Below are 9897 nucleotides of genomic sequence, written 5' to 3' on the forward strand. Positions count from 1 at the left end.
TCCAGGTGCCTGGGGACCACACCCTGCTAAGTTCTGGAAGACCTCTTCTGGTGTGATCATGAAGAGGCTGGTGCCAGTGAAGAGGGAAATGGTATTCACAAAGGCAGGTATTCACCTGGCTTTTATGGAAGATATGCAAGTGGTTTTGCTCATTAAATTCTTAAGTTCCCACTATGTATTGGCCAAGCCCTCACTGAGTCCCCAAAAGTAAGCAAAATTCTCTGGTCCCTTCTCTCAAGATGCTCACAGTAGAGTATGGGATACCTGTACACGCATGAAGCAGATGATTTTGGGTGGGTGAGGCTGGGGCCCAGAGGGCTTTAGTTCCTCCAGATTTCAGACCTAGCTCTCTGGGTTTGGCTAAGGGTTTCAGTCTAGAGTCTTCCCTCATTCTGTTCCTGTGCTCAGAGCCAGTCTGGCCAAATTCTTTATGTGGAAACCTGGACAAACTGCTCATTTAGCAGGGAAGAGAGGCTCCAGAGGGAATAAGTAACTGGCCAGGGCTTAGTCTGAAAACCAGTGCCAGGGTATGAAGAGGGGTCAGAGCCTTGGTGTGGGCGCTGGCTTGCAGGGGTAGCTACTGGGCTGGGCAGAGAGTGGATCCTGGATCCCTTGAAAGGAGAGAGATTGGAGCGGAAGGAAAGTGGTAGAATGTCATCCAGACTGTACATGCAGAGGTGGGTGTCTCCCACTCCATGCCTGGGCCTCTGACTTAGTATGGGATGAGGGCTCAGTGAAGGGCTAGGGGGCTGAGAGGGACCCTCTATTGTGGCTGTTACAAAGACCCAGCCTCTTCCCAGTCCCTGGGTGAAAGAAGCCCTTCACCCTGTAGGATTGAGAGAGAGGAGGGGCTAGAGGAAGGGGCTCCAGCCCCGGCACTTCCCGCCGTGTCACTGGCTTCAGTCTCTACACCTGTACAGCAGCTCCATGGCACCCCGTCTCTGTGATATCCTCGGAGTAGTCCCTCAGAGCCCCACACCTGACTACCTGACTCAGCCTGTTCCCAGCTATCTCCTGGAGCACTGGGGCAGGTGCTGAGTCCCACCAACCCCTACAGTAGATGCTTTAACAGTTGGCACTGGGAAGCCCATGTGCCTGGCTTCTGGCCAGCGCTCTGCTTCCTGACCTCTTGGAATGGCTGCCCAACGGCTGCTACCCTTTATGAGAAATAAAGCTCTCCTTTATCCAAAGTTAAAAACAAACAAAAAACCAACTGGCACCAGACCCATCCACCTGGGATCCCATCCCATTCCTCCAACCCTGCTGTGTAGACGGAATTTGAGGCCCAGAGAAGTCAGGGACTGGCCTAAGATCATGTTCATGCACTTAAAATTATATTTGAGTGTCCTACTGTGTGTGCCAAGCTTAGTGCTGGAGGAGATACAAGACAGACCTGGTATATAATGTCATATACACATACATATAAGGTTATTACAAATTGTACTGATATAAAAGAAGTAGGATAGAAATTGTAAATAATAAAATATACAAATATACTCTATATTATAAATTCCATATAGCCAATTGTTTCTCACAAGAAGCTTCTGTTTTTGTTTTTGTTTTTGTTTTTTTTGCTGAATTCTTGTATTTGTAGTCTGTCTGTGGTTGTAATTCAACCACAACATGATGAAGGAAGTTATATCTCATCTGTTTGTACTAGTTTCTTGTGGCTGCCTTAACAAATCACTACAAACCTGGTGGCTTAAAGCAACAAATTATTCTCACAGTTCTAGAGAAATTTGAAATCAGTATTACAGGCTGAAATCAAGGTGTTGGCAGGGCCATGTTATCTCCGGAAGCTCTGTTCCCTGTCTCTAACAGCTTTGAGTGGCTACTAGCATTCCTTGACTTGTGACCACAACTCCGATGTCTGCCGCCGTGGTCACATGGCCTCCTGTGTATGCCACATCTCCCTCTGCTTCTCTCTTAGTAGAACATTTGTGATTGGAGTTAGGGCCCACCCAGATAATCCAAAATTATCTTCCTATGTAAAGATCTTTAATCACATCTGCAAAACCCCTCTTTCCTTATGAGGTGACATTCACGGGTACCAGCAATGAGGACCTGGTATCTGTGGAGGCTACTGTTCAGCCCCTATACTGCTCTTTCACCAATGAGGTTATTGTCTTTAAATCTGACAAATGACCTACTGTTTACTCATCCTCAGATGATGGTAATTGAATTCCTCAGCATTATTTTTAAATTTGATCTGAATTGTTAATATTTTCACCATTGCTTTCTTAAATCTAGACCTGTGCTCTCCAATACAGTAGCCACTGGACACTGGCTATTAAGCACTTGAAATGTGGCTAGTTTAAATTGAGATGTGCTTTAAGTGTAAAATATACACCAGAATTTGAAGAGTTGTTATGAAAAAAGAATGTAAAATATATCATTAATAACTTTATATCAATTACATGTTGAAATACTATTTTGGACATACTGGATTAAATAAAACATGCTATTTAAATTAATTTCATCTGTTTCCTGTTACTGTGTTAAATCTAGCTACTCAAGAATTTAAAATTACATATGTGGCTTGCATTTTATTTCTGTTGGATGGCACTGGTCTAGAAGATCAACAATAAATCAAGCCTGATTTGTGGTATCTGTCAATTTCTGTGGTGTAAATACTCCCATCAGGGCTGACTTCAAGCTATCAACGTAAGGTCACTGAACATGGAGTTGTGAAGAGGTGCAGTATAGTGTTTCCACCATACAGATACAATACGTGTAATTAACTTAAAAAGCATAGATAATAATGAAATGTAGTAAGATAAATAGGAAATGCTTACTTTTGAATGTTACCTTAGTTTTTAATATAATTTTAATTCTATATAATCTAATTTTTAATAATGAATGTTTAACAACTGACTTGCAAAAATTCTTGGGCATTTGCCAATTGACTTTTGCAGGAGGCTCCAGCATACCACTGGGTTCCCCTGGAAGAGTTTTGAGCAGAGGAGGGATGTGCTCAGATTTAGGATCCCTTGGGCTGCTGTGTTGAGGACAGTTAAAATCAGTTAGAAAGCCATTATTCAGGGAGAGACAGAAGAGCTGGGGTGGTGTTGGGTGCTTGCTGCTGCAGTTCCCCCCTGTGTCCACAGTGTGGCAGCAGAGTCTGAGCAATGGTAATTGGGGGTGGGTGGACAATAAACAGCAGCTGTCCCCTGGTTTGGATGGGGAACTGAGGTCCCCAGAGGCTCAAGAAGCTGCCAGAGGTTACCCAGTGATTCTGCCCTGCTCAGCCAGGCCTTCAGGGCTAGTGGGTGTGGAGGGGCACTGGGACCTGGGGGCCAAGCAGAGAGAGACTCAGATGCCATCAGGTGCCCTCCAGGCCACCCACAGAGCTGTGGGCAGAGCTCCCAGCCTGGGCCCCGCACTGTACCTCTCTTGGCCTCAATTCTTTGGGGAGTTGCATGTGCCGTTGCCCTCTGCCTCAGGCAGCACTGCTTGAAGCTACCTTCTTTAGCCCCTACCCAGGCTTCTCAGGGCTGCTTCTGGGCTCCCCCAGACCCCCGGCTTCCTTGTGCACAGCCCAGAGTATACTGTGTGGTCCCAGTGCTTCCATTCCAGGCTGGGAGACAGGGACCTAACTCCCACCTTCTCCTGGACTCTCACTGTGAGGGAGGCCCTTTACTTATTGTCTCATTTAATCCTCACCGCAACCTCTAAGACCTCACTTGGGGCCTGGCTTCAAATCCCAACTGCTGTGTACTAGCTGTGTGACTTTGGGCAAATTACTTAACCTCTCTGGCCTCAGTTTCTTCCTTTGTAAAATGGGCATAGTATTAAAGGAATGACTGATGCCTGGTACAGACTAAGTGCTCAGTGTTAATAAGTGGTAGCAATTGATAGTAGCCCCCATTATGCAGATGAAAAAACCGAGTCCCGAAGAGGTGAAGCAGCAGAGGCAGAATTAGCACTTGGGGCACTAGAGAGGAATGAGCACAAAGCCCCACCTTCCAGCAGGCCTGTGGCAGTGTACACATGCCCATCTCTGAAGCCTAAACCCTGACAGGCCCTGCAGGGGACAGGTGCACTCAAGTCCCCAGGTCCTGTAGCCCAGCAGAAGCCAAGAAAAGCCGCTCAGGATCCAGGTTCTGTGAATGTCAAGGCTGAGAGTCCTGCCTCCACAGAAGATATATTAGGCTGGAGGTCCAGGGATTTGTATACTATTTACCTGTGACCTTGGGCAGGTCACTTCTCTGAGCCTCAGTTTCTTCCCTTGTATAAAATGAGGACAGACTGGGTCGGCCCCAACACTGCCCCTACCTGTCTGGCCTATCTTTCACTGAGGCACAGAACACTATCCACTCTCTGGACTGAGGAGGCCCTGACCCCACTGCTCCTTCCCCTCTGTGTCTAGAAAACTCAGGCCCTTATCTTTAGCCTTAGCTGGTGTGCTGGCTCACGCCTGTGATCCCAGCACGCTGGGCGGCCGAGGCGAGAGGATCACTTCAGCTCAGGAGTTCAAGACCAGCCTGAGCAAGAGTGAGACCCCCGTCTCTACTAAAAATAGGAAAAATTAGCCGGGCCTGGTGGCTGCCTGTAGTCCCAGTTACTCAGAAGGCTGAGGCAGGGTTGCTTGAGCCCAGGAGTTTGCGGTTGCTGTGAGCTAGGCTAACTCCAAGGCACTCTACTCAGGACAATAGAGCAAGATTCTGTCTCAAAAACAAACAAAAAAAACTGTAAAATGAAAAAATTTTAGCTTCATTTTGCATTCTACACAGGATGAGGTATTCACTCCTTCCCCCTGGCTTGGGCTGGCCTGTTGACCCTGTCCTGGAGTCCCAGTCAGCCCCTCAAGCCCTTCTCCCTTTCTCTCATCTCCCTCCTTCCCCCAGCCTAGACTCCACTGCAGGAATCCTCCAGCCTGCCAGGTCCGCCCCCAGTCGCTACCACTACCGCTACCGGGAAGAAGCTGAGTGTGTGGTTTGGGCAGCTCAGAAGGGTCGTGGCCTCTCTGGGATCTGAGCCAGCTCCTGGAAGACGGGCCCTGCCGCCGTCAGCCAGGCTCTCCTGACTTTCCTCCCACTTCCTTGCTGCCCCTATTCTGCCTTTCCTTGGGGCTCACCCCCTTGGCACTCCCTGGGATCACCCCTTCTTCCGTCTGCAGGGAAGTGACCAAGTCACTTCTCTAGCTTCCATTTGCTGTCTGTAAAATGAGATCCTCCTTGTACCTATGAGAATTCAGGGAAATAAGGTGCAGATACAGAATTTACTGGGGCACCTACTTCTGAGGACATCCTCAGGGCATCACAGCCTGGCTCAGGGACACCCCTATGTACCTACCTACCTGCCCACCCACCTCCCATCAACCACCACTTTCTGTGGACTTGACTCAACGGTATTGATTATTATTTGTGTTGCATTATTTTAATGAAATACTTAAAACATACTGAAAAAAAATTTTTTTTTTTTTTTTGAGACAGAGTCTCGCTCTGTTGCCCGGGCTAGAGTGAGTGCCGCGGCGTCAGCCTAGCTCACAGCAACCTCAAACTCCTGGGCTTAAGCGATCCTACTGCCTCAGCCTCCCGAGTAGCTGGGACTACAGGCATGCGCCACCATGCCCAGCTAATTTTTTTCTATATATATAATTTTAGCTGTCCAGATCATTCTTTCTATTTTTAGTAGAAACGGGGTCTCGCTCTTGCTCAGGCTGGTCTTGAACTCCTGACCTCTAGCGATCTGCCCACCTTGGCCTCCCAGAGTGCTAGGATTACAGGCGTGAGCCACCGCGCCCGGACTGAAAAATACTTAAAATAACAGAGAAGCCACACAAGCACCTACCACCCACACATTAACACTTTGTCATATTTACTTCAGATCTGTTTTTTAAAAATCTATTTTAAAAATGGATTGAGCAGCTACTACATTCTAGGCACTGGGGAGACAGCAATGAACAACAGCATTAACCCAGCCCTCAAGGAGCTCATTTTCAAGCTCAGGAGACAAGCAATATACACACAAAGAAGTCAAATAGGTGGTGGGTGAGAAGAATAGTCAGAGAGTGGAACCAGGCCGGCGAGGGGCTTGGGAGTGGGTGGAAGGCTGCAATTTAATCAGAGAGGTCAAGGAGGTTTCCTCCAGCAAGTGTCATTTAAGTCAAAACCAAAAGGGGATAAGGGGTTTGGCTAAGTGGAGACCTGAGTGTAGAATGTTCTAGGTAAGGAAACAGCAAGTGCAAAGGTCCTGAGGTAAGAACTTGCCTGGGATGTTTGAGAGACAGTAAGGAAACCGGCATGTCCTGGGAGTCCTAAAAACAGCTGGCTCAGTAGGCACAGACTTTGCCAGGCCCCATGCTCACCTCCTGCCAGGGTCTCATTTAGACCTTACTATACTTTATAGATGAGGAAACTGAGGCCCAGGGTGGACTAGTGGCTTAGTTCACCCAGCTAGCAAGGGGATGACTTGGAATTTGAAGCCAGATCTGCATCTCACTCAGAGCTGAGCTAGAGCCATGGGGTGGCCTAGGAGGAAGAAGGAGAGGGGGCCACGCCATCCAGGAAATGCCAAGAAGACAGCACCCTCCCTGGCCTGAGGTTGACCTGAGCTAGGGAGCTGAAAGAAGGGCCTGCTGACTCAGCCCCCCCCCCAACTCCTGAGATTACTGAGGACCCTGTGTTCAAGTCCTTGCCTGGGCTCCCCTGAGCCTAAGTTTCTTGCTTCCAGCGAGGAGCTGACTTGGCATGGGTGCCTGTCCCTGTCCCCTTGGGCTGCTGTGGTAATCACAGGCCTGGCCTGATCTGGCTCGAGGGGGAGGGGACAGACAGTCATTAGTGCCCCAGACCCTCCCAGCCTGGGGGATGGTGTCCTCCCCAGTGCCATTCCTAACCCCTGCCTGGCTGTGTGGGGAGGCTGGACCTGCCTGCCCAGGCCTCAGTTTACCCATTTGTATCTCAATGTACCCATTTAACCCCTCTTAACCCAATCAGATGGGGCCAACCTCGGCCTCAGAGTCACTTGGGAAAGGGACTAGTTTGAAATCCAGATTCTAGGGCCCCACTTCACAGACATTCACATTTGGGGGACCTAGGATCTGCATTGTTAGCAAGCGTGTGTGAGGGGATTCTGACACTTTAAGAATCCCTGCTTGCCATGGGACTCTTCCCAGCCTGTCCCCCAGTCCCCTCTACCAGGTATACTCCTTACCCACTGCAGCCCAGTTTGAATTGTCCTCTCCCCCAAGCCAGGGCACCTACCCTGGGCCAAATGCCTCTCTTGGGCTCCCGGAGCCCCAGTGCACCCCCGTCTTAGGATGAGCTATGGGTAGCTGTAGTCTCCACTCAGTTCTGTTCTCCTGCACCCTCCCCTCCCCCCAAAACTGTAAACTGGGGACAGGGAAGGCATGGCTACTTACAGCCTGATGACCAAGTCCCATTTCAGAATGGAGACTGAGGGTCTACGGCCATACTACCGTGAATGTGCCCAATCTCATCTGATGTGAGAAGCTAAGCAGGGTCGGGCCTGGTTAGTACCTGGATGGGAGACCACTTGGGACTACCTGGTGCTGTAGGCTTTTGCAGAAAAAAAAAAAAGAAAGAAAACAGAATGGAGACTGAGGAAGGGCAGGGATTTCCCTGGGATGATGGAGGGGAAGAGATCAAACAGCAATTAACAAGAACCAGGATAATATTAAATAACAGCTAACACTTATATGGTTCTTCCTACTGCCTAGCAAGTTCTAAGGAATTTATAAATGAGTATTAATTTATCTAATCTTCACAACAACCCTTTGAGGTAAGGACTAATATTATCACCATTTGTACAGATGAGGAAACTGAGGCACAGAGTATTTAAGGTAACTTGCTCCAGGTCACCCAGCTTCTAAATGGTTAAATGGAGACATGAATTAACAACTTTTTTTTTAGAGACAGGGTCTTACTCTGTCACCCAGGCTAGAGTGCAGTGGTGTCATCACACCACACACTGCAGCCTAACTCCTGGACTCCAGCGATCCTCCTGCCGGGCCTCCTGAGTAGCTGGGACTACAGGCGCATGAGCGCCCGGCTAATACATACATATATACATACATACATACATATATATATATATATATATATATATATTTTTTTTTTGTAGAGACAGTTCTGCTATGTTGCCCCAGCTAATTAACACTTTCTGTGTGAGGCAGGACCAGGGTCAGAGCCCAGACCTCTTAGCTGCCTGAGCTGCCTATGCTGGGTGTGGGGTGGGCTGCTCCTCCTCAGTCTCGCCAGCTCTGCCCAAAGCCCCCAGTGCCTTTGCCCAGCTTCCTTTGCCTTTCTCAGCTTCTTCTCCCGTGAAACTGGGATAATGTGGTTGCCTCCCTCACAGAACTGTTGAGAGCATTAAGTCAGCTGAAATCAGAAAAGGGCTTTGAATAGTGCCTGCCACGCAGTAGGCACTCATGGCCTTTGCTGCTCACCGTCTTGTCTTCCTGCCTCTCACCTCTGCACCCCACCCGCCCCTCTTCCGGATCCAGCCCCAACTCTGCGGAAAGGCCAAGCAGGGCTGGGCGTGGGTGGAGGGGGACAGACTTGCCCCTGTTGCTTGGCAGCTGCCTGGGGGTCACAGGTCAACCCCTCCTCCCTTTACACAGCTGGTGGGGTTGGGGCCTGGCCCACTGGCCCCACCTAAGCTTCTGGGACCTCACCCAGCCCCAGCTCTGGAGCCTGGGCAGCCCATCCTCAGCCTGGAAGGAAAGGTTCAGCCTGGAGGCCATTGTCCAGATGAGAAAAGAAGTCCTGGGAGGTGGGTGGGGACAGTCCCTCCGGGCGTGGAGGAGGGGCACAGCTTTGTTTATACACTGCTCCCAGTGGAAAGGAGGCCCTTCTCTCATTTCAGAAAAGTCCAAATCCAAGCCCCCTCCTGCGGAAGGGCCCTCTCCCTTTGCTGGGTCCCTGTCTTTTCTTTTGCTTATGCCACTCATAAGAAACCCATGTGGCCGGGCGCAGTGGCTCACGCCTGTGATCCTAACACTCTGGGAGGCCAGGCGGGAGGATCCCTTGAGGCCAGGAGTTCGAGACCTGCCTGAGCAAGAGTGAGACCCGTCTCTACTAAAACTAGAAAAATTAGCCGAGTGTCGTGGCACAACACCTATAGGCCCAGCTACTAGGGAGGCTGAGGCAGGAGGATCGCTCAAGCCCAGGAGTTTGAGGTTGCTGTGAGCTAGGCTGACGCCACGGCACTGTAGCCCAGGTGACAGAGTGAGACTCTGTCTCAAAAAAAAACCAAACAAAAAAACAAACAAACAAAAACCCAGAAAAGAAGAATCCCATGTGCTGTGACAGAGAGCCTTTTGCTTTGGGTCCTGAAGGATGTGTAGGAGTTCCCTGGGGGCTGAGGAGAGAATTCCTGACTGACCACACAGCCAAGGCAAAAACACGACGGTGGGAGGTGCTCTGGGGAACAGATAAAGCGGTGTCTTGGGAAACTGGTAAAATAGAAACTTGGTAATCACCTGACCAATGGCGTAGATGGCAAAACTGAGGCTCAGAGGGGCCAGGGAGTTGTCCAGTTAGAGTTCTCCTGGGACAGGGTTCCCCTGTTACAAGAATGTACACGTAGCTCGCTTTTTGAGGGGGCAAAAAGCCTCCTCCAAGTCCAGGAACACACGCCAGCGGCCGCCCCCAAGCGTGTCCTCGGCCGCCCACGCTGGAACCGTGACTCGCGGACTACAAGTCCCGGCAGGCCCCGCGCCGCGGCGCATGCTCGGCGAGCGTCCCTCGGCGAGCCCGGTCCAGCCCGGGGGCCCAGCCCTCCCCATTGTCTGGCCGGCTGGGACCGGGCGGGCGGCACGGCGGGCGCCCTCATTGGTCGGAAGGCGCGTCCGTCGCGCCCCGCGTCCACCCCCGTGAGGCCCGGCCCCGCGCGCCCGCGCCTGGCCGCCTGGCGCCCCGCCCGCGCCTCAGG

General features: G+C 50.6%; 1 pseudogene; it reads left to right on the plus strand.

The window, feature by feature from the left end:
- The first annotated feature begins 7403 nt into the window (after positions 1-7403).
- On the plus strand, positions 7404-7522 carry LOC123621273 (annotated as a pseudogene).
- Positions 7523-9897: the final 2375 nt, after the last annotated feature.

This window comes from Lemur catta, chromosome 15, assembly GCF_020740605.2.
Source record: "Lemur catta isolate mLemCat1 chromosome 15, mLemCat1.pri, whole genome shotgun sequence".
Taxonomy (NCBI): domain Eukaryota; kingdom Metazoa; phylum Chordata; class Mammalia; order Primates; family Lemuridae; genus Lemur; species Lemur catta.